This window comes from Hyla sarda, chromosome 6 (genome assembly GCF_029499605.1).
Source record: "Hyla sarda isolate aHylSar1 chromosome 6, aHylSar1.hap1, whole genome shotgun sequence".
NCBI lineage: Eukaryota > Metazoa > Chordata > Amphibia > Anura > Hylidae > Hyla > Hyla sarda.
The window spans coordinates 114,343,248-114,369,831 of record NC_079194.1 but is presented as its reverse complement, the minus strand read 5'-3'; the positions used below and the strand labels follow the sequence as shown (position 1 = coordinate 114,369,831).

General features: G+C 42.6%; 2 protein-coding genes across 2 annotated transcripts in view; one reads left to right on the top strand and one right to left on the bottom strand.

Moving 5' to 3' along the window:
* The window catches only part of LOC130275988 (uncharacterized), a 158,013-nt gene that overhangs the window by 5,696 nt on the left and 125,733 nt on the right, over positions 1-26,584 (top strand). Inside the window, exons 2-3 of the mRNA XM_056524756.1 lie at positions 3,398-3,574; positions 23,590-23,714. The gene's annotated coding sequence lies outside the window, so the exon portion shown is untranslated. The remainder of the gene's footprint in view (positions 1-3,397; positions 3,575-23,589; positions 23,715-26,584) is intronic.
* Positions 1-26,584, bottom strand: part of CCDC71 (coiled-coil domain containing 71) — an 80,686-nt gene that overhangs the window by 50,340 nt on the left and 3,762 nt on the right. The window lies entirely within an intron of this gene.

The following is a 26,584-nucleotide window of genomic DNA, read 5'->3' as shown; positions in this document are numbered from 1 at the left end:
GTCACCTGGGAATCCTCATACATGGGTGTCACCTGGGAGTCCACATACATGGGTGTCACCTGGGAGTACTCCTACAGGAGTTTCAACTGGGAGTTCTCGTACAGGGGTGTCACCTGGGAGTCCAAAAACAGGGGTGTCACCTGAGAGTACTCATACATAGGTGTCACCTAAGAGTCCTTTAACATGGCAGGCTCCTGGGAGTCTTCATACCGGAGTGTCATCTGGGAGTCCTCATAACAGTGACAGCAACAGTACCCCATAACATTTCAAAAGTGACAGCTACAGTGCCCCCTATATCAGTGAAAGCAACAGAGACAGTGCATCCAGAACAGCACAAGCCACAGTGCCTCCATTTTATTTTAAAATTGTCACAGCAACATTGCCCCAGCAACAGTGTTAACAACAAAGCCCTCATATCTGAGCCTCCATAACAGTACCTTCAGAACACCGCCGGCAACAAAGCCCTCATATCTGTGCCTTATAACAGTGCTCCTATAGCTGTGTCTGCATAATACTACAATGGGGAAGAATAAAATCAAGGGAATTCCCTGTGTAAACATCTTACAGTGCACCCATAACTCTGCCTCCCAGTGGCAGCAACAAAACCACATACCACTTACAGTGCTTGTCTCTGAAATCTTTAGAGCTGACCACCCTGTCAGTTACCAGCTCTTCAGGGGTCAAAGGTGATAATGTAGGCCCAGTCCACCATGACATGACATTTAATAATTCCTATGTACAATACAACAAAAAATCCAACTACTCCAAAGTCGAACTACTTTGCCGTAATAAATATGCTATCTTTTCCTATGCTATAGTACAGGAAATTTGTCCCTACAAGATATCATAGTATCTATTTCGGCTGGGAAGTGGCAGATGAGGTTCAACATTGATAAATGTAAGGTTATGCACATAGGGAAGAAAAATCCGGGCTGGGGTTATGTATAAGCACACTTGGGACGACTGAGATGGAAAAGGACTTGGGAGTCTTAGTCAATAGTAAATTTAGCTGTAGTGACCAGTGTCGGGCAGCTGCTACCAAGGCAAATAAAATCAATAGGGGCATAGATGCCCACGACAAGGAAATAATTCTACTGCTGTACAAATCACTAGTCAGACCACACATAGAATTCTATGTACAGTACTGGGAACCAGTGTACAAGAATGATATAGTGGAGCTGGAGAGGGTTCAAAGACGGGCAACGAGAGTAATACAGCGAATGGGAGGACTACAGAACCCAGAAAGCTCGGAAATGAGGTTATTTAGTTTAGAAAAAAGAAGGCTTAGGGGAGACCTAATAACTATGTATAAATATATCAGAGGACAGTACAGAGATCTCTCTCATAATCTATTTGTACCCAGGATTGTATCTATAACAAGGGGGCATCCTCTACATCTAGAGGAAAGAAGGTTTCTACACCAGCTTAAACGAGGGTTCTTTACTGTAAGAGCAGTGAGACTGTGGAATTCTCTGCCTGAGAAGGTGGTCATGGTGAACTCTGTAAAAGAGTTCAAAAGGGGTCAGGATGTATTTTTGGAGGATAATAACATCGCTGGTTATGTATACTAGATCTATAGGGACAGAACGTTGATCCAGGGATCAATCCTGATGCCATATTTGGAGTCGGGAAGGAATTTTTACCTCTAGTATGAGGGTTTTTTGCCTTCCTCTGTGTCAACTCAGTAGGGACTCATTAGGGTTATAGGTTGAACTTGATGGACTCTGGTCTTTTTTTCAACCTTATGAACTATGTTACTATAGTATGATGACAGAACCACTATATTTTTGTTGGATGGATGGAACATTGGTTGCCAAAGATCTAGCTTGTTGCATCTGTCATTCTCTTCCCTTCCCATTAGGGACAATGCTGGACCGCAGGAGGTGCAGCCATATTGGTTTTTCCTTTTGAATTAGTGTTTCAGAAACTAATAAAGAATTATCAATTTGTTATTGATAGAACATGGAGAGAGAATGACAGCAAAAGCTGATTGAAAAGTGAGAATAAGTAGGGCTGCACTTCCTGGTGTCACTGTCATAAATGTACACGACCACTAAAAAAGGACAATGCCAATATTTCTGTTAGTAAATAAAACCTAATACCCAACCTATAGCTGCTGCTGTCATCCCTGATTTATGGATACAGGGCCATTGGTTTTACATTTTGCCTAGAAATCCTCTATTGGCTCAAGTAAGTAGCGCTGCCCATATATTATCTCTGAAAATCAATGCAGTTTTGATCATCAGTTTATTACTGTGGTCCCCTGTGATCGGTGATAAATAGTACGACTGCGCTGCTTTTTAAGATGGATTATACTGGGAATATCTGTCCAAATTTTATAGGCATTAATGGGCAATGGGAAACAAGTGCCATAGGTATGTTATATGTAGGGCTCGGTAGGATTGGAAATAATTGGTGTAAACCAGGCCAAAGCTGGTTGTCATCAGGTTTAGCTATACCCGTAATTGCTTTGCAATACATTGTTGTAAACCAGATACAACAGACATATAAAACAAAGTGCTGCGAATCAGGCAGCTACTGTCTCTACTGCTAAAATGAATTAATACATTATCATCCAGGAATAAGAAAATAAAACATCCAGAACACAACTGCTATGGATTTTCAATGGAAAAAAAATGTAAATTGTGGACATTTCTGCTATAGAACAAGAAGTTGTGCGGATTACACCGTGAAGAAGATAAAAAAGATTCAATGTCACGGAATTAAGTGTTTAAATAAAGATGGCTACTGGAGGATTATAGTAAGGACAATGGGCAGCAAGTCTGCCCTTTTATCGACTCCAGATATAAACACGTCTCGCTTATGGCCTGAGAATTTGCGTAAGCCATAAAGCTGCCAGTTTAGCAAATAAGAAGTTGACATTTAAATACTTTGGATTCTATTATGTTTGCTGGGAAATCAGGTTACCTCCCGCTGACGGTGCTGTCAGGGAGATGATCTGCACAGTGGTGGCTTGTTTATTCCTCAGAATAATCCCGTACGTGGGTGGACGGAGAGCAGCGCCGCTTCTAATGGATTCATGTAGTGATAGATACTTATCATCAAATGTTTTTTTTTTATTGTGGTTTAACTTTTAGAGTTGTCTATACATATGTATTGGAAATTGATACATAAGGACAATATACACTAACACATGCATTTACACTCACTGGCCACTTTATTAGATACAAATAGGTACAAATAATTGCTTGTTGACACAAATAGCTAATCTGCCAATCACATGGCAGCAATTTAGGCATGTAGACATGGTCAAGCCAACCTGCTCAAGTACAAACCAAGCATCATAATGAGAAAGAAGGATTTAGGTGACTTTAAACTTGGCATGCTTTTTAGTGCCAAAAAGTGGTTCAGAAACTGTTTTTTTTATTTATTTCAGAAACTAGGATTTTCGCGCACAACCAACCCAAGGGTTTACAGATAATGGTCCAAAAAGAGAAAATATGAGCTGATGTGTTGACGAAAATCCCCTGTTGATGTCCAAGGGTAATGGGCAGACTGGTTCAAAATGACTGAAAAGCAACAGTAACTCAAATAATCCCTCATTACAACCAAGGTATGCAGAATACCATCTTTGAACACACAACATGTCCAACAGTGAAGCAGATGGGCTACAGCACAGTGTGCCATTCCTATCAGTTAAGAACTGGAAACTGAGGCTACAATTTGCATAATCTCACCAAAATTGGACAATGGAAGACTTACTACAAAAGTAATAAAACACAGATTTCAAAAATTTGCACTAAAGTACAACTAAAACACACCAAGGGAAACCGACATTAGACTAACGGCAAATGGGAGAAAGAAACCCTGTGGAAACAAAATTTTATGTCAATAGCACCTTTGAAAATATATTTAGTGAGAAAAATGGTGACATTTTAATAACTTTCACTCGCTGTATATAAATATATATATATATATAGAGTACATTTTTGTAGTCGTATTAGTCCAGTGATGCAGATGCGAAATAAAAAAATGTTACATTATCTTGTTCAGTGATACAGATGCGAAATCAAAAAATGTTGATTTCGCAACATTTTTTGATTTCGCACACACACACATATATATATATATATATATATATATATATATATATATATATATATATATATATATATACCGTATATACTCGAGTATAGGCCGAGTTTTTCAGCACGATTTTTCGTGCTGAAAACACCCCCCTCGGCTTATACTCGAGTGAACTCCCCCACCCGCAGTGGTCTTCAACCTGCGGACCTCCAGAGGTTTCAAAACTACAACTCCCAGCAAGCCCGGGCAGCCATCGGCTGTCCGGGCTTGCTGGGAGTTGTAGTTTTGAAACCTCCGGAGGTCCGCAGGTTGAAGACCACTGCGGCCTTCAACATCATCCAGCCCCCTCTCACCCCCTTTAGTTCTGAGTACTCACCTCCGCTCGGCTCTGGTCCGGTCCTGCAGGACTGTCCGGTGAGGAGGTGGTCCGGTGGGATAGTGTTCCGGGCTGCTATCTTCACCGGGGAGGCCTCTTCTAAGCGCTTCGGGCCCGGCCTCAGAATAGTCACGTTGCCGTGACAACGACGCAGAGGTGCGTTCATTGCCAACGTAATTCTGCGTCATTGTCAAGGCAACGCCTCTATTCCGGGCCGGAAGCGCGGAGAAGAGGCGCCCCCGGTGAAGATAGCAGCCCGGACCACCTCCTCACCGGACCACCTCCTCTCCGGACAGCCCTGCAGGACCGGACCAGCGCCGAGCGGAGGTGAGTACTCAGAACTAAAGGGGGTGAGAGGGGGCTGGATGATGTTGAAGGCCGCAGTGGTCTTCAACCTGCGGACCTCCGGAGGTTTCAAAACTACAACTCCCAGCAAGCCCGGACAGCCGATGGCTGCCCGGGCTTGCTGGGAGTTGTAGTTTTGAAACCTCTGGAGGTCCGCAGGTTGAAGACCACTGAGGGCGAATGATGAGAAGAGGATGATGAAGGGGGGGTGTGGGGATGATGAAGGGGGGGGTGTGGGATGATAAGGGGATTATGAAGGGGGGATGTGTGGGATGATGACAAGGGGATGATGAAGGGGGGATGTGTGGGATGATAAGGGGATGATGAAGGGGGGATGTGCGGGATGATAAGGGGATGATGAAGGGGGGATGTGTGGGATGATGACAAGGGGATGATGAAGGGGGGATGTGTGGGATGATAAGGGGATGATGAAGGGGGGATGTGTGGGATGATAAGAGGATGATGAAGGGGGGATGTGTGGGATGATGACAAGGGGATGATGATGAGGATGTTAATGACGGGTCTGGATGATGACAGGGGGGGATGAGGTATTTCCCACCCTAGGCTTATACTCGAGTCAATAACTTTTCCTGGGATTTTGGGTTGAAATTAGGGGTCTCGGCTTATACTCGGGTTGGCTTATACTCGAGTATATACGGTATATATATATATATATATATATATATATATATATATATATATATACATACATATACGTATGTATATATATATATATGTGTGTGTATTTTTAAAGCAAGTTGACACAATGTATGTATTGTGCCTTGAGTTTTGAACGCATATTTCACTCTGCTGTGGCGCTTTCTGTTGGCCCATTCAGTGGAGCTATTCGGCATCCTTGCTGCCCAACATGTTTTTCACACAGAATATGTACGTACACATATTTCAAATACAGTTTGAATAAACACACTCTGCTGTTCATAGTATGTAACAATTTGACTCGTATTTTAACCCCTTTAGGACTCAGGGTTTGTCCGTTTTTTCCTCCTCACCTTTAAAAAATCATAATCCCTTCAATTTTGCACCTATAGACTCATATGATGGCCTTTTTTTTGCGCCAATTCTACTTTGTAATGACATCAGTCATTTTTACCCAAAAATCTACGGTCAAAACCAAAATAAAAATCATTGTGTGACAAAATTGAAAAAAAAAACGCCATTTTGTAACTTTAGGAGGCTTCTGTTTCTACGCAGTGCATTTTTCGGTAAAAATGACACCGTATCTTTATTCTGTAGGTCCAATACGATTAAAATGTTACCCTACTTATATAGGTTTGATTTTGTCTTCTGAACGAAAATTAATACGTTTAAAAATGTCCTCTTCTGACACCTATAACTTTTTTATTTTTCCGCATACGGGGATGTATGCCATAGCATTGCATTGATCAGTGTTATCGGCGCTCCACTGCTCCTGCCTGGATCTCAGGCACGGAGCAGTGAATCGATGATCGGACAATGAGGAGGCAGGTAGGGACGCTCCTCGTGTTCTAACAGCCCTGAGCTGCTGGGAAGGTGTAACTTTCACAACAGAGTCAGCGATCAACTTTGATCGCCGCGTCTGAAGAGTTAATACCCTTCAGCGATCGGTGATGTTCAGTATTAGCCGCAGGTCCCAGCCATTGATAGCTGCCGGGACCGACCTGATATGACGCGTGACCCCACGTTATATCGCGGGAGCCGGTGCAGGATGTAAATATATGTCCTGCGTCGTTAAGGGTTAAGTAGTGGAATATACATGTGTCAAATATGCCAAGTGCACTTAGGGGGAGATTAATAAAAACCTGTGCAGTTTCCCATAGTAACCAATCAGATTGCATCTTTCGTGTTTAAAAAGGGCAGTCATTCCACTGTAAGTAGAGTTACTCGGGGACAAGTTTTTAGCATAACCAAAATTAAAAGAAATCAAATAAATAAAATAAGAGGACAGAAACAATCAACTACTGTAATATCAACAAGATGGAGCCCAGCCACATCCAAACTAGGCCCCGTTCACACTACGGAATTGCCGCGGAATTTCCGGGCGGAATTCCGCGGTGTGAACTTTAACATTAGTGTGAACGGGTCTCCGCGAGACAAGTTCACACTGCGGAATTTCAGCGGCGGACATTTCTGCCGCTGAAAGTGTTCCGCGCAAAGAAAGAACATGTTCATTCTTTGCGCGGATTCCGCAAGCACTGCATAGCCGTCAATGGTGACGGCTCAGTGCCCCGCGGCCCTAGCGCCGAAGTATACCCGGCGGCGGCAGCCAGGCGGAATCTCTGCTCGCGGAATTCAGCCGCGAAAATTCCGTAGTGTGAACGGGGCCCTAAACTGAAACTTTTTTCCCTGCAGCGCCGCGAGAGATACAAATGCATTCTTTAAAAATTACATTCTCAGTATTTAAATTACATTCTAGGACATGCTTGTCTTTAGGTAAGACTGGAGAAATTGCAACGATTCTCAGATGTCTTTCATGAAGGTCTAAATGTTATATAGTTTGAATACCATGTTATAAACATTTAATTAATTTTTATAAAAGAACATATTCCATACTCTTTAAAGAGTACCTGTCATGATCTTGTTAAATTTTAGAATCCTCCCAGTTCACTTCTCCCATCATGATAAACCACCCCTGCCTTTATTTTTATTATTTGTTAGTTTTCTACCTTTAAATTGCTTTGTATGTTCTGCTCAGTCAGATTCACAGACTGGGAAGGGGCGTTCCCCAGCAGGCATGACATCTTCTGAAGCCATACAGGCTCACTCTGCTACACACAGCCCAGAGCAGCTCAGTGTGTAGATGAGCTTTGATTGGGTAATGCTGCACACACACCCCTCAGCACTCCAGGCTGCATTTCCTGATTTTAAACTTCTGCCAGGCCAGCGGGAGTCCAAAGTCTGTGCATTAGATGGGGGAAATGTGCTCTGGACAATAAGGGAGACATCTTGTGGCAGTTTTTTTAAACACAAATAAAACATAAAAAATTTAAAGAAAGTACATTAGAAAGATTTTTTATTTACCATATGGAGTGCAATAGCAAAGATTAGTTTTAACCCCTTAAGGACCAAGGACGTAACGGTACGTCCTTGGTCCTGCTCCCTTGATATAACGCGGGGTTACACAGTAACCCGGGCCCGGCGTCATAGTGAAGCCGGGACCCGCCGCTAATAGCGCGCAGCGCCGATCGTGGCTAAAAGTGAAAGTGAAAGCTGCCGGTTAACTCAGTGGGCTGTTCGGGATAGCCGCGCCGAAATCGCTTACAGGACAGCGGGAGGGCCCCTACCTGCCTCCTCGCTGTCCGATCGCCAAATGACTGCTCAGTGCCTGAGATCCAGGCATGAGCAGTCATGCGGCAGAATCATCGATTACTGGTTTCCTAAGAGAAACCAGTGATCAATGATAAAGATCAGTGTGTGCAGTGTTATAGGTCCCTATGTGAGCTATAACACTGCAAAAAAAAAGTGAAAAAAAAAGTGAATGAATATCATTTAACCCTCCCCTATTAAAAGTTTGAATCACCCCCCTTTTCCCATAAAAAAAAAAAACACAGTGTAAATAAAAATAAACATATATGGTATCACCGCGTGCGGAAATGTCCGAATTATAAAAATATATCATTAATTAAACCACTCGGTCAATGGCGTGCGCGCAAAAAAATTCCAAAGTCCAAAATAGTGCATTTTTGGTCACTTTTTATATCATTTAAGTCCTATCAATGCAAAAATGGTACCGTTAAAAACTTCAGATCATGGCGTAAAAAAGGAGCCCTCATACCGCCCCATACACGGAAAAATAAAAAAAGTTATAGGGGACAGAAGATGCCAATTTTAAACGTATTAATTTTCCTGCATGTAGTTATGATTTTTTCCAGAAGTACGACAAAATCAAACCTATATAAGTAGGGTATCATTTTAATCATATGGACCTACAGAATAAAGATAAGGTGTCATTTTTACCGAAAAATGTACTACGTAGAAACGGAAGCCCCCAAAATTTACAAAACAGCAGGGTTTTTTTCAATTTTGTCGCACAATGATTTTTTTTCCCGTTTCACTGTAGATTTTTGGGCAAAATGACTGATGTCATTACAAAGAAGAATTGGTGGCGCAAAAAATAAGCAATCATATGGATTTTTAGGTGCAAAATTGAAAGAGTTATAATTTTTTAAAGGCAAGGAGCAAAAAACGAAAATGCAAAAACTGAAAAAACCCCGGTTCTTAAGGGGTTAAGGACCACAGTTTATTCAATTTTTGCACTTTCGTATTTTCCACCTTACCTTCTAAAAATCATAACGCTTTCAATTTTGCACCTACAGACTTATGAGGGCTTATTTTTTGTGCCACCAATTGTACTTTGTAATGACATCAATCATTTTACCGTAAAATTTACGGCAAAACCAGAAAAATAATATTTGTGGGGCAAAATCAGAAAAAAAATGCCATTTTGTAAATTTTGGGGGCCTCCGATTCTATGCAGTGCACTTTTTGGTAAAAATTATACCATATCTTTATTCTGTATGTCTATACGGTTACAAGGATACCTAATTTATATAGGCTATTTATATAGGCAATTTTGTCGCACCATGGGGGAGATTTATCAAAAGCTGTCCAGAGGAAAAGTGGCCCAGTTTCCCATAGCAACCAATCAGATCGCTTCTTTCATTTTGCAGAGGCCTTGTTAAAAATGAAAGAAGCGATCTGATTGGTTGCGATGGGAAACTGGGCAACATTTCCTCTGGACAGGTTTTGATAAATCTCCCCCAATGATTTTTATTTTGGTTTCGCCGTAGATTTTTGGGTAAAATTACTGATTTCATTACAAAGTAGAATTGGTGGCACAAAAAAAAGCCATCATATGGGTATGTAGGGTTGTGATTTTTAAAAGGTGAGGAGGAAAAAATTAAATTGCAAAAACAGAAAAACCCTGAGTCCTCAAGGGGTTAATGGGAAAAGGGGGGGTGATTCAAACTTTTATTAGGGAAAGGGTTAAATCACATAAGCATATACTGATCAATGCTATGCCATAGCATAGCATTGATCATTGTTATTGGCGCTCCATTGCTCCAACCTGGATCTCAGGCATGGAGCAATCAAGCGACAATTGGACGCCGAGGAGGAAGGTAGGAGCCCTCCTCGCGTGTCCTCAGCTCATCAGGACACTGTGGTTTCACCGCAGTGATCCTGATCAGCCCGACTGAGCTGCCGGGAAGCATTTTTTTACATTTTAGACGCGGCGATCAACTTTGATCGCTATGTCTAAAGAGTTAATGCCGGACATCGGCCTGAACGGCGATGTCCAGCATTTGCCACGGGTCCTGGCTGCTGATAGCAGACAGGACCGTGCGGGTATGATGCAAGCTCAGCTCCTGAGCTCGCTTCATAACCCTGCCGTGCCACAGCGCCATTTATAAACGGCGTTCTGCGGCAAGGGGTTAATGAAAGCACCCATTTCTTTCCATCTCTAATCTGTATTCACTAAATCTATTACTATATCCTATTGTACTACAGCTGTGGCTTTACCATACTCTTAGAGTCTATTCACATGGCAGAATTTCCGCATGCGGATTCTGCCTCAAATTAAAGCCCAATAGACTTCTATGGGATTCCGCACTCCCATTTACACCTCTGAATTTCTGCATGCGGATTCCGCACCAATTCCGCACAAAATACACACAAGCCAGAAACCACCCAAATGAATGCGGAAGTGGAATTGGTGAGGGTCGTGTAAATAGACCCTTACGTATAAGTTGTGACCCAAAAAGACCACTCTTATTTTTATTGTCTTGCTGCTCGAATTTTAAGTGGGAGGCTTGTTTTGTGAGGGGCTCTTTTGGGTTGCTCTGTATAATGCCACTGGTTAGGATGCTTAATGTGTATGATATTTCTCTCACACTTTGCATATATTCCCAGTCAGTTTCCAAGGCTCCTAGTTGGAGTGAAACTCTGACTTTAAAGGGGTACTCCAGTGGAAAACATTTTTTTTTTTTTTTTTTATCAACTGGTGCAAGAAAGTTAAACAGATTGGTAAATGATTTCTATAAAAAAAATCTTAATCCTTTCAGTACTTATCAGCTGCTGTATAATACAGAGAACGTTCTTTTCATTTTGAATTTCTTTTCTGCCTGTCCACGGTGCTCTCTGCTGACACGTCTGTCCATGTCAGGAACTGTGCAGAGTAGGAGCAAATCTCTATAGCAAACGTCTCTCGCTCTGGACAGTTCCTGACATGAACAGAGGTGTCAGCAGAGAGCACTGTGGACAGACAGAAAATAAATTCAAAAAGAAAAGAACTTCCTCTGTAGTATACAGCAGCTGATAAGTACTGAAATTATTTTTTTTAATATTTTTTTAGAATATTTTATTATATTTTTCACAAATCAGAAAAATTCACATTATAAAAATTATTATTACACTCCCTTGCCCCAATCCCCCCTCCCTTCCCTCCCCCCTTCCCTCCCTCAGTCTGGCACCAATACTAGTCTTCTCTTTTTCTGCTCACCATTTCCATATAGACAACTTTTCTTTAACTTTTCCCTCCTTCCTTTTTCCTTTACTAGCAAGTAACTCATATGTTTTTACCTTATTTACCAAGCCTATCCACTCTTCAGTAGACGGGGGCTTATCTCAGATCCACCTTCTGAGAATACAGATCTTTGCCAACCCATTTAGTTTGCTTATCATTTCGTTCTTTGCCCCACTAGCTCCACTCACCCCCATTACTACCGATAGCGCATTAAGTTGTAATTTTACGCAGAGGCTTTCCTCAATTTTAGCAATAATATTTCCCCAAAATTTCAGGATCTCGGGGCATCCCCAACACATATGAATCAGGTCTGCCTCTCCCCCTCTGCACTTAATGCAAGTAGGGTCATTTCTATATCCTATTTTCCACAAAAACCTTGGTGAGTAATGCAATCTATGGAGCATCTTAAACAGGGATATCCGATGGTTTTGATTTAATATAGATTTTTTGATGTTACAGAAGGCGTCCAGCCAGATTTCTCTGCTTATCTCCCCTAAGTCCTTTTCCCATTTCCCTTTACATTTATTAATTTGAGTCTCCCCCTTACTAAGAACAATCATTTTGTATATATTCCCCATTACTTTCCTTTTATTAGTGATCAGTGGGTCCTTAATATAATCCATGATTGAGTGCTCCCCTTCTACCCATCTATCATTATCTTTATCCTTTTTATATGCCTCTCTAATTTGTATATATCCAAATTTGAATTTCTCTTCCAGCCCAAAATCTCTTTTAATCTGTGTCCACTCCCTTAAATTACCTTTTACAAATAAGTGATCCACCAATTTAATACCCCTCTTTTCCCAATCGATGAAGTTGGAAATTTTTCCAAATTCCTTTAAGTATATATTGTGCCAAAGTGGGGTGCATTTCAAACTTCCCTTTATACCCATCAATTCCCTTATATTCTTCCAAGTGTAATCCAACAACTGGATGCCTGGATACTTCCTATAAATTATGTTTCCCAACCTACCACTCTCCATGATTGTGAACAAATCCTCCACCTCTATACCCTTTCTCCTAAGAAATTCAAGCGTATTGTCCTTATCCTGCAAAATGTGTGTTCATTGACTTACAAAATAATAAATGCGAAAATTGGGGAGACCCAAGCCCCCTTTATCTATTGGGGGGTTAAGATATACACTCTTCATTCTAACCTTCTTCCGCCCCCATATCAATTCATTGATTCTTTTTTCCAGTCCCCAAAAATAAGCGTCTTTAATCCTAATTGGGGCAGCTCTGAAAGGATTAAGATTTTTTAATAGAAGTAATTTACAAATCTGTTTAACTTTCTGGCACCAGTTGATTTAAAAAGAAATGTTTTCCACTGGAATATCCCTTTAAGGAAAAGTCACTTGGAAAAAGTGGTGTGAGGCTTTGCATATCCTTTCTTCCCAGAATTCCAGAATGGAGCATAAATGGCCTATAAGTCTTCAAACATCTTTATGATGCGGAGAAACATTACCTCTTTGGTCCCACAACAACTGGCCTTTCACTGGCCAGCCAGCACCCTGCACTGTACTGACAAGGGGAAAAAAATCCCAAAACAGCTGTCTACAGATGGGTATTCTTTTCATCTGGAGAGATCTCTGGCTTGGCATACATTCCCTTGTCAGTTCCAAGACTCCTAGTTAAAGTAAAACAATCACTTTAACCCCTTAAGGACATAGGGCGTATCCATACGCCCCCGTTTCCAAGTCCTTAAGGACCGAGGGCGTATGGATACGCCCTGAGCATTTCCGGCCCCCGCCGCTAGCCGGAGGGGAGCCGGATGCCTGCTGAAATTGTTCAGCAGGCATCCCGGCATATCGCCCAGGAGGGTCATTATGTCCCCCCATGTCGGCGATTGCCACAGATCGCTGGACAATTCAGTCCAGCGATCTGCGGCGGATTCCGGGTCAATCGGGTCTCCAGTGACCCGATGACCCGGAATTACTGGCTGATCGGGGCCGTCAGAGACGGCCCCGAACAGCCAGACCCAGCAGGGGTGAGGTGGCACTGGTGCCACCTCACGATCGCCCTGATTCGTCGGCCGGATTCCCGGCCGACCAATCAGGGCGCCTGCTGCGGTTGTCACTCCCGCAACCCGCTCCGCCCCTCTTCCGGAGGACGTGAGCGGGTGCGGGAAGACGACCCCCGGTGCTGGGGACCCCGATCCCCGGCGTCCCTGTTGGGATCGGGGCCCCAGGAGCGACGGTGGCGGCGAGGGACAGTCCTGTGCGGCGGCATCGTGGAGCAGCAGCAGGAGGTGAGTGACAGCCTCCTGCTGTTGCTTAGCAACAGCTCCCAGCATGCAAAAAGGGCATGCTGGGAGCTGTAGTTATGCAACAGCAGGAGGCAGACCACCACAACTCCCAGCATGCCCTTATGGGCATGCTGGGACTTGTAGTTTTGCAACAGCTGGAGGCACATTCTTTCTATGGAAAAGTGTACCTTCAGCTGTTGTATAACTACAACTCCCAGCTTGCACAATCAGCTAAAGTGCATGCTGGGAGTTGTAGTGGTGCATCTGCTGGTTGCATAACTACAACTCCCAGCATGCCCGTTGGCTGTCGGTGACTGCTGAGAGTTGTAGTTTTGCAACAGCTGAAGGCACACTGAGTTAAGTAGCAAACCAGTGTGTCTCCAGCTGTTGCATAACTACAATCCCCAGCATCCCAGCCAATGTAGTATGCCTCCGGCTGTTACATAACTACAAGACCCAGCATGCCCTTCCGCTGTCCGTACATGCTGGGGGTTGTAGCTTTTGCAACAGCTGAAGGCACACTGGTTGCAAAACACTGAGTTTGTTACCAAACTCGGTGTTTCACAACCTGTGTGTCTCCAGCTGTTGCAAAACTACAACTCCCAGCATGCACTGATAGACCGTACATGCTGGGAGTTGTAGTTTTGCAACAGGTGGAGGTATTCCCCCCCCCCCCATGTGAACGTACAGGGTACACTCACATGGGCGGAGGATTACAGTAAGTATCCGGCTGCAAGTTTGAGCTACGGCAAATTTTGTGCCGCTGCTCAAACTGCCAGCGAGAAACTACTGTGAACCCCCTGCCCGTGCGACTGTACCCTAAAAACACTACACTACACTAACACACAATAAAATAAAAAGTAAAAAACACTACATATGCACATTCCCCTACACAGCCCCCCTCCCCAATAAAAATGAAAAACGTCTGGTACGCCACTGTTTCCAAAACGGAGCCTCCAGCGGTTGCAAAACTACAACTCCCAGCATGCACTGATAGACCGTACATGCTGGGAGTTGTAGTTTTGCAACAGCTGAAGGTATTCCCCCCCCCCCACCATGTGAACGTACAGGGTACACTCACATGGGCGGAGGATTACAGTAAGTATCCGGCGGCAAGTTTGAGCTGCGGCAAATTTTCTGCTGCAGCTCAAGCTGCCAGCGAGAAACTAATGTGAACCCCCCGCCCGTGTGACTGTACCTAATTTAGGCCTCAAATGCGCATGGCGCTCTCACTTTGGAGCCCTGTCGTATTTCAAGGCAACAGTTTAGGGCCACATATGGGGTATCGCCGTACTCGGGAGAAATTGGGCTTCAAATTTTAGGGGGTATTTTCTGCTATTACCCTTTTGAAAAATGTAAAATTTTGGGAAAACAAGCATTTTAGGTAAAAAAAAAATATTTTTTTTTACATATGCAAAAGTCGTGAAACACCTGTAGGGTATTAAGGTTCACATTACCCCTTGTTACGTTCCCCGAGGGGTCTTGTTTCCAAAATGGTATGCCATGTGTTTTTTTTTTTGCTGTTCTGGCACCATAGGGGCTTCCTAAATGCGGCATGCCCCCGGAGCAAAATTTGCTTTCAAAAAGCCAAATGTGACTCCTTCTCTTCTGAGACCTGTAGTGCGCCAGCAGAGCACTTTTCACCCCCATATGGGGTGTTTTCTGAATCGGGAGAAATTGGGCTTCAAATTTTGGGGGGTGTTTTCTGCTATTACCCTTTTTAAAAATGTAAAAATTTTGGGAAACCAAGCATATTAGGTAAAAAAAATAAAAAAATTTTACATATGCAAAACTCGTGAAACACCTGTAGGATATTAAGGTCCACATTACCCCTTGTTACGTTCCCCGAGGGGTCTAGTTTCCAAAATGGTATGCCATGTGTTTTTTTTTTGCTGTTCTGGCACCATAGGGGCTTCCTAAATGCGGCATGCCCCCAGAGCAAAATTTGCTTTCAAAAAGCCAAATGTGACTCCTTCTCTTCTGAGACCTGTAGTGTGCCAGCAGAGCAATTTTCACCCCCATATGGGGTGTTTTCTGAATTGGGAGAAATTGGGTTTCAAATTTTGGGGGGTATTTTCTGCTATTACCCTTTTTAAAAATGTTAAATTTTTGGGAAACCAAGCATTTTAGGTAAAAAAATTTTTTATTTTTTTTACATATGCAAAAGTCGTGAAACACCTGTAGGGTATTAAGGTTCACTTTACCCCTTGTTACATTCCCTGAGGGGTCTAGTTTACAAAATGGTATGCCATGTTTTTTTTTTGCTGTCCTGGCACCATAGGGGCTTCCTAAAGGTGACATGCCCCCCAAAAACCATTTGTCGCTCCTTCCCTTCTGAGCCCTCTACTGCGCCCACTGAACAATTAACATAGACATATGAGGTATGTGCTTACTCGAGAGAAATTGGGTTTCAAATACAAGTAAAAATTTTCTCCTTTTTACCCCTTGCAAAAATTCAAAAATTGGGTCTACAAGAACATGCGAATGTAAAAAATGAAGATTTTGAATTTTCTCCTTCACATTGCTGCTATTCCTGTGAAACACCTAAAGGGTTAATACACTTACTGAATGTCATTTTGAATACTTTGGGGGGGTGTAGTTTTTATAATGGGGTCTTTTGTGGGGTATTTCTAATATGAAGACCCTTCAAATCCACTTCAAACCTGAACTGGTCCATGAAAAATAGCGAGTTTGAAAATTTTGTGAAAAATTTCAAAATTGCTGCTGAACTTTGAAGCCCTCTGGTGTCTTCCAAAAGTAAAAACTCATAAATTTTATGATGCAAACATAAAGTAGACATATTGTATATGTGAACCCAAAAAAAAATTATTTTGAATATCCATTTTCCTTACAAGCAGAGAGCTTCAAAGTTAGAAAAATGCTAGATTTTCATTTTTTTCATCAAATTTGGGGATTTTTCACCAAGAAAGGATGCAAGATACCACAAAATTTTACCACTAAGTTAAAGTAGAATATGTCACGAAAAAACAATCTAGGAATCAGAATGATAACTAAAAGCATTCCAGAGTTATTAATGTTTAAAGTGACAGTGGTCAGAATTGCAAAAAATGCTCTGGTCCTTAAAGTGAAAAAGGGCTCGGTCCTTAAGGGGTTAAAGGAAAGAGATGTGGAATAAATAGCGAGAGAGCTGCTTGGCATATTCTTACATTTAGTCACTGACCATGTAACATGAGCAACCTGGGCTAAGGGTAAACTCTTGGGCAAGGCAAGGGGATTTGGCAAGACCATCCTGCAGAAGTAATGGCACAGCCAGAACAGACTTAGTCCACAACTGAGTTCTGTTTAAACTGGCTCAGCTTAATGCATAAGAGGAAACTGTATTTTGCCCCCTCTCTGTTTACCGATTCATACAGCATGGTGGTTACAAGGCATAGTTCTTACTTTCTAGAAAGTGCATACAATGTGGGTGCTGTGGCCCAATTTTAAACTCTGTTGTCAGTTCAATATAGTCTCTAGTTATTGTCACATGAGTGACTTTCCTGGACTTGCTCTGGTCGCTGCTTATCTTCCTACAGCCCCATCTATCACTTTGGCTTTCTGGCAGTCTCGAACGTCTCCAGGCCCACGTCAATCTTTACACTCTATGATGTGGACAAGCAGCACCATTGAGAAAGAATCTAATCTCAGCCATCGTTTAAGTACTACCGAGGGTACATGTTGTCCTCAGACAGAATTCATCAGTAATTTATTCCTTGGTAATTTGCATTTTTTAAGCTTCGTCTTTGCCTACACAAATAAGCGCTGCCTTGACTTCCTGCCAACATCTCGTCCTTGGTGATGAAGATCTATTCCACTGTGCACACTGCTTGTTCAGACAGACACCACACATTCTCAGCAGTCTGGCTTTAGATTGCTATTTTCACTTGGCAAAAATAAGATTAGCAAGGTATTCATTGAAGCAGAATAATTGTCCCTGTGCTATAGATATGCGAGTATATTGCGATACATGTCAAAGTGTAAAATGAAAGTGTCACAAACTAAAAAGCATTGTAGGTAGAGCATCTTATATTTGGCTATTGACTTTAAAAGGGGTACTGTGCCCGTAGACATCTTATCCCCTATCCAAAGGATAGGGGATAAGATGTCTGATCGCTGGGGTACCACTGCTGGGACCTTCACGATCTCTGTGCAGCACCCTGCATTTGTTTAGAACGCTGGGTGCGGCGCCACACCCGCTCAATGCAAGTGTATGGGAGGAGGCATGACTGCTGCCATGCCCCCTCCCATACACTTGCATTGAGGGAGAGTGGCATCATGGATTTGAAGCGAGCACAGAATCTGCACATTCACTGATAATGACAGGCAGCATCGGGATCAGCACTGCCTGGCATTTAATCCTTTAGATGCTGTGATAAATGAAAATCACAGCATCTAAAGTGAAAGTGGAAGTTGTCGGAAACTCAATAGAGCTTACCAAACCCATGCAACGTGATCGCAGGGATTCGGTGAGCTTAAATAGCGGAGAAGGGTCCCCATACCTGCCTCCTGCCACCGATTCAATGATAATATATCAGTGGATGGCCGATCTGACTGTGTAATGCTATGCCATAGGATAAATCATTATACAGTGAAGGCAATCTAATGATTGCATATAAAAGTCCCCTATAAGGACTTAAAAAAATATGTAAAATTATATTTTAAAAAAACCCTCTGCTAATAATAATCAAAAAAAATAATCACTCTTATTTTCCCATTTTACAAAAAAAATAAAAAATGTACATATTTGGTATTGCTGCATAAGTAATTGTTCAAACAATTAAAACTTAATGTTTATGATCCTGAACAGTAAACATTGTAAAACTAAAAAACATATATAAAAATGTTTTTATGAAAAACAATCAAAAAGTCCTATCAAACCGATAAAAACTACAGATCACGGCGCAAATAATGAGCCCTCATACATCCCTGTTTACAGAAAAATAAAGAAGTGATAGGGATCAGAAAAGGGAAATTTTATGCATACCAATTTTGTAAAAAATAAAAAAAAAGTTAGCATTTTTTTCTAAGTAGTACAGTAGTAGAAAAACGATATAAATTGGGTATTGTTTTAATCACTTTGACCTTCACAATAAAGATAATGGCCCTCATTTACTATTGCAAACCCAACATGTTTTATCGGGATGTGCACCAGATTCTGAAAAAAAAACGGCTAACTAAGGGGCTTGGCTGTCGGGAAAAGGGGCGTGGTCACCGAAAAGGCGCGTGTTTTTTTTCACAGAAAATGTGGTAGATTTCAGCTGCGGAAAACCCCACAGTTCAGAGCAGGTATAAAAAACTGGGTGTATGTAAAGTTCATCAAGTGGTGAGGTACAAGAACGTATTGACTTGGGAAGAAATGAAAGCACTGTATCAGATAGGGGAAAATCATGTGGGAACATTTTACAAGAAATTGTTGGAAAGTAGGATTTTTAAAAATTATCCTAGGAGTTGAGAGAAATGGGCACAAGAATTAGGGGAAATCACTATAGAGGATTGAAAGGTGGTGGTAAGGCTTCAGTTAATAAGATAATTCATAGATAATGGCCCAGATTTATCAAACTGTGTGAGAGAAAAAGTGGAGTGATTTTCCCATAACAACCAATCACAGCTCAGCTTTCACTTTACCAGAGCTCTTTAGCTGAGCTGTGATTGGTTGCTGGGGAAAAATCACTCCACTTTTTCTCTCACACAGTTTGATAAATCTGGGCCAATAAATTTATAATAACTTTATTTATATAGCGCACACAGATTCCACAGCACTGTACACTCAAATTGGTCCCGATCCCCATTGGGGCTCACAATCTAAACCTATCAGTATGTTTTGAAGTGTGGGAGGAAACCGGAGTACCCGGAGGGAACCCATGCAAACAAAGAGAGAACATACAAACTCTTTGCAGAAGTTGTCCTTGGTGGGATTTGAACCCCAGCGCTGCAAGGCAACATTGCTAACCACTGTGCTCCACGCTAGGTAAAATGGGTTTGAGGAGAGACACTAGATGCCCAAGGTGTCAGAAAGAGGAGGCAGGATTAGTTCATATGTTCCTTGAGTGTGAGAAGCTAAAAAATGTGGGCAAAAAGTAAAAAGAAAAAGTGAAAAGAGATTTTTCGGTTGTGATTCCATGGTCTGCAAGAGCGCTAATCTTAAATATTGGGCTGGAAGAGGTTATGTATGGAGATATTATTTTAAAACTTTTAGGGTTGGCCAGACTGATAATACTAAGGGTATGGCTTTCTCCTTTCATCCCACAGTTTGTGAAATGTTTGGAATTGGTGGTAAGAGTGAAGAAATTTGAATTAATAGGATGCAAAGGAAGGAAGGTATATAGGAGGGAGGGGGTAGAAGGGGCGAGGGGGGGGGGTAAAAATATGTGTAATGTTGAGATTGATATTATCATATGTATTGGATATTATATATTTTATAGTAATGTTGAAAGAAGAAAAAAAAATTGCTGTGTCCTCAAGGCCAAAATGGGCTTAAAGGGGTACTCCGCCCCTAGACATCTTATCCCCTATCCAAAGGATAGGGGATAAGATGTCAGATCGCCGGGGTCCCGCTGCTGGGGACCCCGGGGATCGCTGCTGCAGCACCCCGCTTTCATTACTGCGCAGAGTGAGATCGCTCTGCACGTAATGACGGGCAATACAGGGGCCGGAGCATCGTTACGTCACGGCTCCGCCCCTCGTGACGTCACGGCCTGCCCCCGTCAATACAAGTCTATGGGAAGGGGGCGTGGCATTAAGGGGACGGGCCGTGATGTCATGAGGGGCGCAGCCATGATGTCACGCTGCTCCGGCCCCTGTATTGCCCGTCATTATGTACAGAGCGAACTCACTCTGTGCAGTAATGATGGTGGGGTGCCGCAGCGGCGATCCCCGGGGTCCTCAGCAGCAGGACCCCGGCTATCTGACATCTTATTTCCTATCCATTGGATAGGGTATAAGATGCCAGGGGCGGAGTACCCCTTTAAGTGGTTAAAAGTGTTTGACCTTTATCCCTGACCCATAGGATAGTTGTACTTTATAACTCCCTTGGACAATAAATGGTGGTCGAGTCTGTGCCCTACCACTTAATTCCCAAGATCACAGAGGGTTTAAGTGTTCAGAGACTTAGCGACTAACAAAAACTGATTTCCCCTTAGCAACCAATCACAGCTCAGCTTTCATTTTACCAGACCTCGTTATGATACGGAAGCTGAGCTGTGATTAGTTGCTATGGGCAAATCAGACAGTTTTTCTCTCAGACAGATTGATTTATTGTGGCCAGTATGACTAAGACGAAATGGGTCACAATTTTGCTGCATTTTTTTCATTTGGTAAAAGTTTCCAAACATTATTATTACAGGAGAACCCATAGAAAATATTTCTAGTCTAAGGCAAACCAAAAACCATTCCTGCTGCAAATACCTCTGAAGAAGGGACATTAAAGGGGTACTCCGGTGGTTAATTTTTTTTGACTATATGGCATCTTCTTTGTAAGTTTAGTTTTTTTGCAATATACATGTGTTATATGTTTTGGCAGCATGTATGTGTTCTTCTTACCTGTTTGTTGGGCAGGAAGTTCTGTAGTTCAGAGGGTTTTCTTTTACTGTTGTCCACAGTTCTGAGTCTGTTGTGGACAAGATGTCACAGCTTTTTTTTTTTGTGTCTGCATGAGAAAAATAAGCTACGCCCCCTCATCTCATCCAGCTGAGTACACAGCTCCTCACCTCCCCTCTGCTCTGTATTCTAAGGACGCAGGTCTGCACAGGAGAAGGACCTCACAGAGAAGATAAGTGTTATCTGAAGGGGAGGATGAGAAGGTGCACGGGATGGGGATGTATGGACTGCAGGGGAATAAATCTCATACTGGGAATGATCTCTATATGTGAAGGGGGAGGGGGGACTCCTGAATGACACATGCTGTGAGTTGTAGTCCCTGTTGTGTGTGTGTGTGTGTATGCTAGTGTTTACAAACCAGTGTGCCTCCAGCTGTTGCAAAACTACAACTCCCAGCATGCCCTGACAGACTTTGGGCATGCAGGGAGTTGTAGATTTGCAACAGCTGGAGGCACACTGGTTGGGAAACACTGTTCTAGCCTATTCAGCATACACATCATGTTACACCAGTGTTTCCCAACCAGTGCGCCTCCAGCTGTTGTAAAACTACAACTCCTAGCATGCCCAAAGGCTGTCAGGGCAGGCTGGGAGTTGTAGTTTTGCAACACCTGGAGGCACCCTGGTTGGGAAACACTGGTGTATGCCCTACAGAGGTGTGGTGAACTACAACCCCAAGGAGACTACAGAGGCAGCATGCTGGTGTTATACCACAGACTGAAGACTCCTGAATGACACATGCTGGGAGTTGTAGTCCCTTTTGTGTGTGTATGACAGTGTATCCCAACCAAGGCTGATTATATTAGTGTGCTGTGTATAAAGGGGGCTGACCTGGGAAAATAGTAGGGTGGGTAAAGGGCGGAACAAACAAACAAACAAAAAAAAAGGAGCCGCCCCAAACCAGCAAGGCATGTGGCATGCTGGGATTTGTAGTTTTTAGCACAGCAAGAAACAAGAAATAGACGCAAAGATAGAAAAACAAAGTGGGGGATAAAAAGAAAACAAAGAACGGAAATAGAGTAGGCTAAACAACAAGAATAGAAATGAAACAAAACAAATAGGGTAAGTCAAAAATGGAAAAACACATTGACCACCGGAGTACCCCTTTAAGGGTAGAGTCAATCGTAGCACATTCGCAGTGACTTTCCTGCAGCCGAAATTCTGCTTGAGGAATTCCGCAAGCAGAACATATTGGGTAGAAATATCAACCTCTTGAAGATTTTTCCATATGGAAATTCGACTTGCAGAATTTCAGCTGCGGGTGACATGTTGTGGATGTGCTAGACATGACCTGACCCCAAAGGGGTATTTCCAATAGAAAGTCTTTCTTTTACAAGCAACATATGGTCAAAACTCATAACTCATGGCTCATGGTGCTTTTGGGCTCTTGTTGGTCCTAGTCTAATATGAGCGAATCACTATACTGGGTAATACCCGTATCACCATGTTTCCCGATATAATGCACAAGAGCAGAATCAGTTTTGTAGAAACACTGCAAAGTAGCTTTCAATTTTATCAAATTTTTTACTTTTACAATACCAACATACTGTATATTGATGAACAGTACTACCATATTAACCATCACATAATGTCCAAATAATACACAGCATCCCTTAAACAGCCATATTAGGCTGTAAACAACATACACTACTAAATAATACTGGGTGGGTTTAGTTTTCACCTAGGGATCCGTCGCTCAGGCCTAGGGCAATTGCCCTGTTTGATACTTCTTGGAACTGGCCTTAAAACCAATTTACACTGAGAATTTTCACCTGGAAATTCTGTTCATAATCCGCTTTGCAGCAGCCTGCCATTGCTGTCAATAGGCTGCAGAAATTCTGCTGCTGAATTTCCTCTGCAGAATTTCTGCTGAAAGAATGAGCATTCCTATCAGACTGCATTGTCACTATTGGGGTTAGGCTAGGTTCAGACTACGGAATCTCCGGGCGGAAAATTTCCGCCCGGAGATTCCGAGTGCGGCTGGCGCTGACTAAATCAGTTGGCGCTAGGACTGCGCGGATACTTATTTCCAATAGACTGCAATCTGTTCCGTGTGGAGCAACGCCTATTCTTCAGGCGGAAATTTCCAAGCGGAATTTCCATTCACAAATTCCGCTTCTCAAATTCCGAAGTGTGAATTTGTGAACGGAAAACCATTCACTACACTATACATTTTACCAAGCGGAATTTCCGCCTGCAATTTCAGAGAGGAATTGCAGGCGGAAATTCCGTAGTCTGAACCTAGCCTTATAGCGCCGCGGCATCTGCTGCACTCACAATCTCTCTCTGGAATCTCTGTCCTCTCAGTGTGAACATACCCTTACAACAATTCTCTTGGCGCAGTTTGTCTGTATGAATGATCTCTCAGTCTCCCCCGCAGCAGGGGGTCAATGACTGGTAATTGATAGGAACCTCCTAATTCTTAGTATAGTTTTCTAATGATTATTGTTTTTTATTCATCAGGCAGTTAAAGACCAGAGGTTCTGCTGATCTGGATATATATTCCACTTGAGGAATGAAACACCAGCTGTGATGTTACAAGATCGGGTCATGCAGCATCTTTACATGTCAGGATTAATCAGGTTTATGTAAGAGACAAGCCGTGAAGCAAACCATGTATATGTCCTGGTGAGGTTGCTTGGAGTAATCTTATTAATTCCTCTGGTTACTCCAGACATTGCTGTCTAATCAGATCCATCAGAGCCTGTTCAGACATAACCATTAAACATTTCATGTTGGATGTTTAGGGGTTAGGCTTTATTTAGACATAGCAATAGTTTTTATGGGAATTCCATACTGAGAATCTGCAACAAATACAGTACAATACATATGGATGGGGGAAAGGGTGTCAAAACCCTACCCACATTTTTGGGTTAATCTTGCTGTGAATAAGAACCCAATTCAACTGCATTTCTCCTGTCATATCTAGTTAGATATGGGCAGAAACTTATCAAAGAAATACATTTTTGGGGATTTAAAAAAAGTTTTTTTTTTTGTTGTTGCAGGATTTATGTCAGTAAAAAATTTGCGACTTTTGGTTCACACAAGAAATCAAAGGAGTGTTGTGATCCACAGATTAATTCAGTAGTAATGGGTTCATCATTAACAATTTGTCGCATAAATTGTCACAAAGCCCTCAATTTGTCCCTCATATACACAAGATCAGACTTGTCTTACAAAACTGACATGACACATGACAGCAAGTGTAAAAAGTCGCACATTTTTGGCGCAAAGGGGTTAAAAAGGAGGCCCCATACAAACTAGTGTACTGAAGTAAAAAATCTGTCTTGCACCATTTAATAAATTTGGTGCAAGTTCACATTTTCCACCATCTAAATTAAAGGTGTAAAAAAAAAAAACATTCACCTACAATAGGCTTGATAAATTCCCCCCCATGGTCTTTAAATTATTTTACCACTTAAAGGGGTGATCCTCAGGAGCCCTCGGGCCACCTGGCCTTTTTCTGGACTGTCACGCCTAAAGCTGGGGTCTGGCAGGTATAAACAGCGTAACACTGCAAACTATGCTGTTTCTTTAACTGTTTACACAACTCCCATTAAAGGGGTACTATGGCCCTAATACATCTTATCCCCTATCCAAAGGATAGGGAATAAGATGCCTGATCACGGGGGTCCCGCCGCTGGGGACCCTGGCAACCTTTCATGCAGCACCCCGCTATCATCGCTCCAGGTCTGATGATTCATGATAATCACGGGGCTGGAGTATCGTGACATCATAGCTCTGCCCCTGTGTGATGTCACACTCCGCCACATGTGATGTCACGTTCCGCCCCCTCAATGCAAGCCTATGGGAGGGGGCGTGGCGGCTGTAGCAGGGTGCTGCGTGAAAGATTGCAGGGGTCCTCAGCGGCGGGACCCCCACAATCAGGCATCTTATCCCCTATCCCTATCCCCATCCCCTATATGTCTTTAAGAAGTCTTAGGGCCGGAGTACCCTTTTAACATCTGCTTGTCTATTTTTGGCTTACTGTTGACCTCTGGTGGCCACCACCAGGCCAGAAGGAGATGCAGGGCCCTTAAAGGGGTGCCAGAAAGTTGAACAAATTACTTCTATTTAAAAAGCTTAACCCTTCCAGTACTTATCAGCTGCTGCATGCTCCAAAGGAAGTTATTTTATTTTTTAATTCATTTTCTTTCTGAGCACAGTGCTCTCCGCTGACACCTCTGTCCATGTCAGGAACTGTGCAGAGCAGGAGCAAATCCCCATAGCAAACCTCTCCTGCTCTGGAAAGTTCCTAACATCAGAGTTAAAGGGGTATTCCAGGATTTTTTTTATTTATTTGACTATGCTACAGGGGCTGTAAAGTTAGTGTTGTTCATAATATAGTGTCTGTACCTGTGTGTGACGGTTTTCTCACAATTCTGCGATTTTCACCCCAATATTTATTTTTAACAGCATACAAAATGACTGTTGTCTCAGATTTTTCCCAGGTTGCAATGCGGCCGAAACCTGACTCACTAGTCAGCTGATGACAGGGAGCCTGTCTGCTTCAATGGGAGGAGCGATTGCTTGGTGGGAGAGAGATCAATCTGCAACTAATGCAACAGCTGTAGGCACCCTGATTGAAAACCACGGGTCTTTTGAATGGATGCAGCTCATTTATGTTTCAGTTGGTGGGGTGGCTAATGTTTGGGAGGGAGGAAAATGGAATTATGGGATTTGTAGGCAAAGAAGAAAACTCAAACAGGAAATACCAGTTCACAAAAAGCTAGCCACAATGTTATGGTAATCTCACAACATGTCCATTAAGCGCCAACACAAGCGCAGATCCTTCCTAAGCATGTCCATTACTGTCTGCCAGGTACATACTAAAATCACCTTATGGGGGATAACCCCTTTAAGCTTTAAAAAGTACCTGTCATGATCTTGTAACATTTTTTAATCCTCCCAGTTCATTGCGCCCATCATGATAATCCACCTCCTGCCTTTATTTTTTTTTTTTTATTTCTACCTTGATATTGGTCTGTATTTTCTGCTCAGATTCACAGACTGGGAAGGGGCGTTCCCCAGCAGGCGTGACATCATCTGAAGCCATACAGGGGAGAACTTCCTCTCTCACTCCACTACACACAACCCAGAGCAGTTCAGTGAGATGAGCTATGATTGGCTAAGGCTGCACTCACCCCCTTTAGCACTCCAGACTGCATTTCCTGATTTTGGACTTCTGCCAGGCCAGCAGGAGTCCAAAGTCTGTGCAAGAGATTGGGGGGGGGGGGGGATGTGCTCTGGACAAGTAGGGAGACACCTAGTGACAGCTTTTTTAAAACACAAATAAAACATAGAAAAATTCATTAAAACAAAGTACATTAGAAAGATTTTTTATTTACCATAGGGGTTGCAATAGCAAAAAAATTTTTATGACAGTGCCCATTTAACGGAGTATTCCAGGCAAAAACTTTTTTTTTATATATCAACTGGCTCCGGAAAGTTAAACAGA